The 11438-nt window shown below is 54.6% G+C and overlaps 1 long non-coding RNA gene across 1 annotated transcript; it reads right to left on the bottom strand.

The window, feature by feature from the left end:
- Positions 1-2814: 2814 nt before the first annotated feature.
- Positions 2815-10348, bottom strand: LOC141271944 (uncharacterized). The gene is made up of 3 exons (XR_012321949.1): positions 10285-10348; positions 4712-4766; positions 2815-3682 (listed from the first exon to the last, which is right to left on the bottom strand). It is a non-coding gene; the product is annotated as an uncharacterized lncRNA (long non-coding RNA).
- Between the last annotated feature and the right edge of the window lie 1090 nt (positions 10349-11438).

Genomic DNA, 11438 nt, shown 5'->3' with positions numbered 1-11438 from the left:
TCACGCTCCAGTGATGGAAGTAAGGATGACACATTGCGATTGTAGAGGGATCCAGCAGGTTGCCACTTAGTAATCAGGACTTGTAACAATCCGGGCAACTTGGCTCATGTGAGCCAGGCTGCCCAGAGGCAACGACAAGCTGTCCTCCATGGGTAGTGTATCATCTTGGTCCTCTGTATCCCCCCCAGCCGTACTTCTGTGATGCCTGTGAGCTGCTGTGAGTGCCACCCTGCTGCTGTGACTATGGTTCCTCCTCATCATCCTCAAAATATGTTCCCTGGCTGAACAGTTGTGTACGTGGCTGCTATTGGTACAGGAATCCATCCTCTGAGCCATGTGTGGACGACTGTCATGTTAATGGTGTGAATGGTCCCTGTTCCTCCACATCTTCCTCCTATGCCACTACCTCATCCATCATCGCTTAAGCGTTTTTACAAGGAAGCCTAGAAGTTGGATAGTAACACTGATAATGGCTTCTTCAGCACTGGCCATGTTCGTGGAGAACTCAAAGTAGCGCAACATGGCACACATGTCATGCAAGAAGGCCCACTCCTTGGTTGTGAAGAGCGACTCACCCATGCATACTGCAGCTGAAATTCTACTATTGTCTGCTGCTGCTCGCACCGTCTCTCCAGCATATGCAAGGTACCTTATAGGTACGTCGCATATGAGGCTGTGAGTGGGAAAGCAGAAGTAATCCTGCAGCACAGACAGGCAAGCAGCAGAGTGAGAACGCCGAAAGAGCTCACAGACGGCCCATATTTTCTGCAGCAGCTCTGACATCTTGGGGTCATTTTTCAGGAAGCTGTGCACCACCAAATTTAGCACATGGACCAGGCAAGGGATGTTTATCAAACTGGCTAGGCCCAGAAATGCTACAAGATTTCGCCCTTTATTGCACACCACTAGGCCGAGCTTGTAGTTCAGCGGCCCCAACCACTCATTGGTCTGTTGTTTGATCCCCGTCCACAGCTCCTGCACAGTGTGGGATTTTTTCCCCCAAACAGATGAGTTTCAGAACAGCCTGCTGTTGTTTCCCCCTGGCTCTGCTGAAGTAGGTCGTGCAGGTGTTAAGCTGACCAGATTTGGAGAAAGTGGAGCAGGAAGAGGAGGCACCTCTTGCACCAAAACGCTTTCTGCCTCAGGCCCAGCCGCTACAAAATTTATCCAATGGGCAGTCAGAGAGATATAACGTCCCTGCTTGTGCTTAATAGTCCACATATCGGTGGAGTTGCGGAGTGCGCACCTGATTTTGTCTATGACATGATTGTGCAGGGCTGGGATGGCCTACCTGGAAAAGTAGCGGCGGCTCTGAACCACGTACTGTGGTTCCCCTGATCTCAATGTATTGATAGCCCTTTCTAAATCACTTGGGAGGCCACATGTGCAATATGGGATCCAGTGTTTGGGGGATGAACAGCTGAATGCTTCAATGGGATGGTGTAGAGATGCTCGTTGACACTGGTGGTGGTAGTGCTGTCACATCCTCTCTTTACGAGGAGCTATGTAGCCTTGTTGCTTGGGAGCAGGAGGAAGAGGACGAGACTGCAGCAGGAGGAGGCTCAGATCTTACCTCTTTTTTCAGGTGTGTACTCCACTGCAGCTTGTGCTTTGCATTCAGGTGCCTCGTCATGCAGGTGGCGCTCAGGTTAAGAACATTTATGCCTCGCTTCAATCTCTGATGGCACAGTGTGCAAACTGCCCGTGTTTTGGCAGGGAGCTTCTTTGAGCTGGCTTCGGTGTGCTCAGTTCGTCTGTGTAGTGGGCAGAAGCAGCCAACACACTGGCTGGGAGCCGGCCGCAGTGTGCAGTAGCATCCAACGTACTGGCTAGGGGCTGACCGTGGTGCTTTTGCACCCTGCTCCCTCTTTTGCTATGCAGCCCACGTCACTCCTATAGCCATTCCTCTAGGGATGAGAGAACGTGCTCGGTGATACTCTGATATCACTCAAGTATCTAGGTGCTTGGATGTACTCAGCGAGCATTAGCTAGTGCTCTAATTTGAAACTCGAATCCCCGCCCCACATGTTGTTGCCTGTTACACATCTAATAAGAATGCGGGGATTGCCTGTAATGCCGAAGCCATCTTGGTAGTGACATTACTGTGATTGGCTGGCTGCAGGGGTGGATTAAGAGTGGCCAGGGCCCCCCGCATCTTAGATGGGACTGATTCCCCCCACTTCAGGTACCAAATGTATCACGTGAAATGCCACATGATCCCCTTTGATATATCGTGATAGGCTCTGTGAGTAATACACAGGTGCTTTGGTGTACATCCGTAGATGGAAAACGACAGAGATAGCAGCGTGTGTATCACGCCGTGCAAATTTGTCCCTTATGTACAGCACCATACATTACATAGCGCTATATAAAATAGAGCAGGGGTGGGAAATTAATTTTCACAAGGGGCCACATGAGAGACCATGACTGTTGTGGAGGCCGAACCAATAAGCTGAAATTCATTCTGCTCAATAATAATATTAACATAATATAAAAAAATATTAATAATTGTACGACTTAATATTGAGCAGAATTAAGTATGCTGACATCCCCCTATATACAGTATGAGCCCCTACATAGCCCCCACAATCAACAACCAAATCAGTCAACCTATGGGACCCTTATACATGTAAGCCATAACCAAAAAACCCTTTAAAAACTCTTTGTTTAGTTAATTTAAAAACCCAATACATGAAGACATAACTGCACACACAAATAAATGCACACACATTTGCACAGAAAAACAATGATTTTTTTTAAAAAAAGAGCAGAAATGATGGGAGACAGGGACTAGTTTTGCGCTTCACAGTTCCCTTCATCGCAGAGGTTAGCACCCTAAGTTGAAATGGTATGGCTCCCCCACTCCTCGTCAATTACCACTACTCTGACCAGGCATCCTCAACAGGTGATCAGACAATATGTCATGAGCATATATAAATATATACAATATAGATACTATAGGACTGAGGGGTGGGTATATACAATTGAAACCAGAAGTTTACATACACTATATAAAAAGACACATATGCATGTTTTTCTCAATATATGACATGAAATCAGAATAAACTTTTCTCGTTTTAGGTCAATTAGGATAACCATAATTTTTAATATTTGCCAAACGCCAGAATAATGAGAGAGAGAGAATGTTTTGATTACCTACTGCAAAGTCAAAAGTTTACATACATTTTATTAGTATTTGGTACCATTGCTCTTAAACTGAATGACTTGGGTCAAATGTTTGGGATATCCTTCCACAAGCTTCTCACAATAGTCAGTCAGAATTTGGGTCCATTCCTCCTGACAAAACTGGTGTAACTGATCCAGGTTTGTAGGTCGCCTTGCTCGCACCTGCCTTTTCAGCTTTGCCCATACATTTTCAATAGGATTGAGATCAGGGCTTTGTGATGGCCACTCCAAAACACTGACTTTGTTAGCTCCTCTTCCTGTCTGAAGATATCTCATGAGTCCTGCACTCTGTCATTATAATCATCTGAAGGCAGAGAGATGTGAATAAGCCTGGAGCAGAGTGCAGGTGGAATTCCGGAACTTCCTTCGCTCTCGGATGTAGCAGTAGCAGTGTAAGTGAAGGCAGATGTAATGGAGCTTCACCGAAGTCTCCCAGCCAAGAGATGTATTTGCTGTTAGTGCACTCACAGCTGCTGTGGACAGAGCACCACTTACTCTGTAACAATAATGATGAGGTTAGCATCTTCTTCATCTCATGTTGGTCCTATGCCCTTGCTTGTACTAACGGCAAATGTCGCAACAGTCTACCGATGTGCACAATAATATTGTGACTTATTAAGGTGCTGCAACAGCTGCGATCTGTGCCAGTACTGATCACAGCCATATAATCCCAAAAAGTGACAGCAGTATCTAGAGGGTTATATGAGGGATTGGGCTCCCTCTTTATCCTCATAGACAACTCACAATTGTGAATTGTCAATGATTGCCATGGAGACCCCAGGCCAAGTAGCAACCTCAATGTGAATATTATTAATATTATGCACTATTACATGTACTATTACTATTAATTTACTGCAGGGTATATGCTTATTTCGTTTCTTCTTGGGTTTTGTCTGTGAAGTGGTCCATGTGTGACTATGCTCTTACACTTTGCACACATGCCAGCTTATAGTCCGGCTCATTTCTTTGCCTTTGCTGTATTTTCTTCTACTATGTACAAACAGGGGTGGTAGCCCCTCCTTTCTGAGCTTAGTATTTCCTGCACTGCCCTTATTCACATTGAGCTCGTTTGACACAAGGAAAGGTTATAATACTAGAGACAGTTTAGGATCATCCAGATGGGTACAACTTGTCATGATGGGATGACTTTTATGCTTTTTTTTATCAAAATATCGTTAACTAAATACCCTATGTTATTTACATGTACTATTACTATTCACTTGCTGTAGGGTATATGCTCATTTTGTTTTTTTTTCCTGGGTTTTGTCTGTGAAATTGCCATAGTGTGAACATGCTCTTACACTTTGCACTTATACCAGCTTATAGTCCGGCTCATTTCTTTGTTTTTTAGGCTATTAAACTAGTAATCAGATAAGTGAAAGTTGACGTCCCGTACTGGGACAAATTATTTAAAAAAAAAGACAATCTGTAAAAATAGTCCAAAATGTCCTGAAAAATATTTAGTCACTAAAAACATTGTTTTCATAGAAAAAATAAAAATGAAAACAAAAAAAAGTACACATACTTGGAATCGCCACTTCCAGAACGAACCGATCTATAAAAGTCTCCCATTATTTGTCCTATATGATGAACAACGTAAAAAAAAAAAAAATTAAACATGTAATAAATAAAGCTTTTTCATCATCATGTAACGCCCAAATTACTCCGCACACATCCTACACACAGCTCCGCTCAGCACATGCCGTACACACGCATATGACTCCGCTCCATACACATCATACACACGGCTCAGCTCCGTACACCTCGTACACACACGGCTTCGCTCCGTACACGTAGTAAACACACAACTCCGCTCTGTACATCTCGTACACAAACGGCTCCGCTCCGTCGACACGCAGCTCTGCTCCATACACCTTGTACACACGCGGCTCCACTCCGTACAAACGAGACTCCGCTCCGTACACCTCTTACACACGCGGCTCCACTCCGTACACACGCGGCTCCGCTCCGTACACCTCGTACACACGCGACTCTGCTCCGTACACCTCGTACTCACGCGGCTCCGCTCTGTACACCTCGTACACACGCGGCTCCGCTCCGTACACCTCGTACACACGCGGCTCCGCTCCGTACACCTCGTACACACGCGGCTCCGCTCCGTACACCTCGTACACACGCGGCTCCGCTCCGTACACCTCGTACACACGCGGCTCCGCTCCGTACACCTCGTACACACGCGGCTCCGCTCCGTACACCTCGTACACACGCGGCTCCGCTCCGTACACCTCGTACACACGCGGCTCCGCTCCGTACACCTCGTACACACGCGGCTCCGCTCCGTACACCTCGTACACACGCGGCTCCGCTCCGTACACCTCGTACACACGCGGCTCCGCTCCGTACACCTCGTACACACGCGGCTCCGCTCCGTACACCTCGTACACACGCGGCTCCGCTCCGTACACCTCGTACACACGCGGCTCCGCTCCGTACACCTCGTACACACGCGGCTCCGCTCCGTACACCTCGTACACACGCGGCTCCGCTCTGTACACCTTGTACACACGCGGCTCCGCTCCGTACACCTCGTACACACACATATGACTCCGCTCCTTACACCTCATACACACGTGGCTCCGCTACGTACACCTCGTGCACAAGCGGCTCCGCTCCGTACACCTCGTGCACACGCGGCTCCGCTCCGTACACCTCGTGCACACGCGGCTCCGCTCCGTACACCTCGTGCACACGCGGCTCCGCTCCGTACACCTCGTGCACACGCGGCTCCGCTCCGTACACCTCGTGCACATGCGGCTCCGCTCCGTACACCTCGTACACACGCGGCTCCGCTCTGTACACCTCGTACACACGCGGCTCCGCTCCGTACACCTAATACACACACATATGACTCCGCTCCTTACACCTCATACACAAGTGGCTCTGCTCCGTACACCTCGTGCACAAGCGGCTCCACTCCGTACACCTCGTGCACACGCGGCTCCGCTCCGTACACCTCGTGCACACGCGGCTCCGCTCCGTACACCTCGTGCACACGCGGTTCCGCTCCGTACACCTCGTGCACACGCGGTTCCGCTCCGTACACCCGCGGCTCCGCTCCGTACACCTCGTGCACACGCGGCTCCACTCCGTACACCTCGTGGACACGCGGCTCCAGTCCGTACACCTTGTGCACACGCGGCTCCGCTCCGTGCACCTCATACACATGCGGCTCCGCTCCGTACACCTCGTGCACACGCGGTTCCGCTCCGTACACCCGCGGCTCCGCTCCGTACACCTCGTGCACACGCGGCTCCACTCCGTACACCTCGTGCACACGCGGCTCCAGTCCGTACACCTTGTGCACACGCGGCTCCGCTCCGTGCACCTCATACACATGCGGCTCCGCTCCGTACACCTCGTGCACACGCGGCTCCACTCCGTACACCTTGTGCACACGCGGCTCCGCTCCGTGCACCTCGTACACATGCGGCTCCGCTCCGTACACCTCGTGCACACGCAGCTCCGCTCCGTACACCTCGTGCACACGCGGTTCCGCTCCGTACACCTGCGGCTCCGCTCCGTACACCTCGTGCACACGCGGCTCCACTCCGTACACCTCGTGCACACGCGGCTCCACTCCGTACACCTCGTGCACACGCGGCTCCAGTCCGTACACCTTGTGCACACGCGGCTCCGCTCCGTGCACCTCATACACATGCGGCTCCGCTCCGTACACCTCGTGCACACGCGGTTCCGCTCCGTACACCCGCGGCTCCGCTCCGTACACCTCGTGCACACGCGGCTCCACTCCGTACACCTCGTGCACACGCGGCTCCAGTCCGTACACCTTGTGCACACGCGGCTCCGCTCCGTGCACCTCATACACATGCGGCTCCGCTCCGTACACCTCGTGCACACGCGGCTCCACTCCGTACACCTTGTGCACACGCGGCTCCGCTCCGTGCACCTCGTACACATGCGGCTCCGCTCCGTACACCTCGTGCACATGCGGCTCCACTCCGTACACCTCGTACACACGCGGCTCCGCTCCGTACACCTCGTACACGCGCGGCTCCGCTCCGTACACCTCGTACACACGCGGCTCCGCTCCGTACACCCGCGGCTCCTCTCCGTACACCTCGTACACACGCAGCTCCGCTCCGTACACCTTGTGCACACGCGGTTCCGCTCCGTACACCTGCGGCTCCGCTCCGTACACCTCGTGCACACGCGGCTCCACTCCGTACACCTCGTGCACACGCGGCTCCACTCCGTACACCTCGTGCACACGCGGCTCCACTCCGTACACCTTGTGCACACGCGGCTCCGCTCCGTGCACCTCGTGCACACGCGGCTCCGCTCCGTACACCTCGTGCACATGCGGCTCCACTCCGTACACCTCGTACACACGCGGCTCCGCTCCGTACACCTCGTACACGCGCGGCTCCGCTCCGTACACCTCGTACACACGCGGCTCCGCTCCGTACACCCGCGGCTCCTCTCCGTACACCTCGTGCACACGCGGCTCCGCTCCGTACACCTCGTGCACACGCGGCTCCGCTCCGTACACCTCGTGCACACGCGGTTCCGCTCCGTACACCTCGTGCACAAGCGGCTCCGCTCCGCACCTCGTGCACACGCGGCTCCGCTCCGTACACCTCGTACACATGCGGCTCCGCTCCGTACACCTCGCACATATGCGGCTCCGCTCTGTACGCCTCGTACACACGCGGCTCCGCCCCGTACACACACGGCTCTGCACGCCTCGTACACACGCGGCTCTGCTCCGTACACCTCGTACACATGCGGCTCCGCTCAGTACACCTCGTGCACACGCGGCTCCACTCAGTACACCTCGTACACACGCGGCTCCGCTCCGTACACCTCGTACACGCGCGGCTCCGCTCCGTACACCTCGTACACCCGCGGCTCCTCTCCGTACACCTCGTGCACACGCAGCTCCGCTCCGTACACCTCGTGCACACGCGGTTCCGCTCCGTACACCTCGTGCACACGCGGTTCCGCTCCGTACGCCTCGTACACGCGCGGCTCCGCTCCGTACGCCTCGTGCACACGCGGCTCCACTCCGTACACCTCGTGCACACGCGGCTCCACTCCGTACACCTCGTGCACACGCGGCTCCACTCCGTACACCTCGTGCACACGCGGCTCCACTCCGTACACCTCGTGCACACGCGGTTCCGCTCCGTACACCTCGTGCACACGCGGTTCCGCTCCGTACACCTCGTGCACACGCGGTTCCGCTCCGTACGCCTCGTACACGCGCGGCTCCGCTCCGTACGCCTCGTGCACACGCGGCTCCACTCCGTACACCTCGTGCACACGCGGCTCCACTCCGTACACCTCGTGCACACGCGGCTCCACTCCGTACACCTCGTGCACACGCGGCTCCGCTCCGTACACCTCGTGCACACGCGGCTCCGCTCCGTACACCTTGTGCACACGCGGCTCCGCTCCGTACACCTCGTGCACATGCGGCTCCGCTCCGTACACCTCGTGCACATGCGGCTCCGCTCCGTACACCTCGTACACACGCGGCTCCGCTCCGTACACCTCGTACACGCGCGGCTCCGCTCCGTACACCTCGTACACGCGCGGCTCCGCTCCGTACACACGCGGCTCCGCTCCGTACACCCGCAGCTCCTCTCCGTACACCTCGTGCACACGCGGCTCCGCTCCGTACACCTCGTGCACACGCGGCTCCGCTCCGTACACCTCGTGCACACGCGGCTCCGCTCCGTACACCTCGTGCACACACGGCTCCGCTCCGTACACGTCGTGCACACGCGGCTCCGCTCCGTACACCTCGTGCACACGTGGCTCCGCTCCGCACACCTCGTGCACACGCGGCTCCGCTCCGTACACCTCGTACACATGCGGCTCCGCTCCGTACACCTCGCACATATGCGGCTCCGCTCTGTATGCCTCGTACACACGCGGCTCCGCCCCGTACACACACGGCTCTGCACGCCTCGTACACACGCGGCTCTGCTCCGTACACCTCGTACACATGCGGCTCCGCTCCGTACACCTCGCACACATGCGGCTCTGCTCTCTACGCCTCGTACACACGCGGCTCTGCACGCCTCGTACACACGCGGCTCCGCTCCGTACGCCTCGTACACGCGCGGCTCCGCTCCGTACACCTCGTGCACACGCGGCTCCGCTCCGTACACCTCGTGCACACGCGGCTCCGCTCCGTACACCTCGTGCACACGCGGCTCCGCTCCGTACACCTCGTGCACACGCGGCTCCGCTCCGTACACCTCGTGCACACGCGGCTCCGCTCCGCACCTCGTGCACACGCGGCTCCGCTCCGTACACCCGCGGCTCCGCTCCGTACACCTCGTGCACACGCGGCTCCGCTCCGCACACCTCGTGCACACGCGGCTCCGCTCCGCACCTCGTGCACACGCGGCTCCGCTCCGTACACCTCGTACACATGCGGCTCCGCTCCGTACACCTCGCACATATGCGGCTCCGCTCTGTACGCCTCGTACACACGCGGCTCCGCCCCGTACACACACGGCTCTGCACGCCTCGTACACACGCGGCTCTGCTCCGTACACCTCGTACACATGCGGCTCCGCTCCGTACACCTCGCACATATGCGGCTCCGCTCTGTACGCCTCGTACACACGCGGCTCCGCTCCGTACACCTCGCACATATGCGGCTCCGCTCTGTACGCCTCGTACACACGCGGCTCCGCCCCGTACACACACGGCTCTGCACGCCTCGTACACACGCGGCTCTGCTCCGTACACCTCGTACACACGCGGCTCCGCTCCGTACACCTCGCACACGCGCGGCTCCGCTCCGCACGCCTCGTACACACGCGGCTCCACTCCGTACGCCTCGTACACGCGCGGCTCCGCTCCGTACGCCTCGTACACGCGGCACCGCTCCGTACACCTCGTACACACACGGCTCTGCTCCGTACACCTCGTACGCCTCGTACACGCGCGGCTCCGCTCCGTACGCCTCGTACACGCGGCTCCGCTCCGTACACCTCATACACGCGCGGCTCTGCTCCGTACACCTCGTACGCCTCGTACATACGCGACTCTGCTACATCCACACTGTAAACCCCTCCTGACCCCACACATAACCTTCACCTCATCCAGCACCATGACAACCAGCACAGCAGAGTCCTGCATCCACTGAGGCCCGTGATCATGTGACCCCTGACTCCCCCCCTCCTGTGACCTCATCACAGGTCCTGTGCGCACAGAACAGCCATATATGTGGTGGCGGCTTTGCAGGTGGAGGTATGTGGAGATTCCCCATTATTTGGCACTGGGGGCATTATAGAGGTTGTCCAGTACTTTATATTGATGGCTTCTCCTTAGGATTGGTCATCAATTTTAGATTGTGGGGGTTTGAGACCCAGCTTTCTGAATAATCAGCTCTTCCCAGTGGCAGCCATATGTGATCAGTTGAGGAGAGGTAGAGCACAGCTCCATTAACTGTATAGTAGCCAGGTGGTGCACATCTGCTCCTGTGTGAATGAATAAGGAGGTGGACCTGCAGTACGGCACGGCGGCTGATGTAGATCTCACTCCACAACTAATCACATCTGGTCATCACTGGTGTCGGTTGTCGCACCCCACTGACCTGTTATTGATGACCTAGCCTAAGGTTAAGCCATCAATATAAAGTAGTGAACATCCCCTTTAAACTCTTCAGCACTGAGCTATAACTTTTACTAAGGAAAGATATCTGGATGTCCTAACCAAGTACAGAGTGGGCTACGAAAACCAGATCACATCACTTATGTGGTTTGTACATGACGACTCTTCTTATTCTTGGGATGTCGTGTATTAGAGCGTTCATAAAGTAAAACTGTATTTATTAGCCAAAGCAACCAATCGGCTTTCATTTCACCAGGGCAACCAAATAGAGCTCAGCTTTCATTTTACCTCAGAGGTGTGAGAAATGACTGAGGCCTCTGTCTCCTTCCTGTCAGTCAGGTGTTTCTCTGTAGAGGACAGTGGTGGTGTGTGTTCAACATGGAGTATTGTGATAGTGGAGGCCGATGTACACACAGGATCATTCACTGACACACAAAACTGTCTTTTTAATCATTACTAGAGAAGAATTTTGTGGAAACTTTTGATAAAAATTTACAAAATTGGTTTGTCCACAGTAATTATATTATTATATGTGATCTTTATGTTGTTACATCGTCATTTTCTCCTCATCCAGGGCAGTGGAGATCTTCTATATAAGAGAATTTTCTTGATTGACGCGTCAAGGATGGATAGGAACA

Source organism: Phyllobates terribilis, unplaced genomic scaffold (genome assembly GCF_046119375.1).
Source record: "Phyllobates terribilis strain yellow unplaced genomic scaffold, ASM4611937v1 Scaffold_5__5_contigs__length_657084704, whole genome shotgun sequence".
NCBI classification, from domain to species: domain Eukaryota; kingdom Metazoa; phylum Chordata; class Amphibia; order Anura; family Dendrobatidae; genus Phyllobates; species Phyllobates terribilis.
The sequence above is the reverse complement of the archived record's forward strand: the minus strand, read 5'-3'. Positions and strand labels throughout refer to the sequence as shown.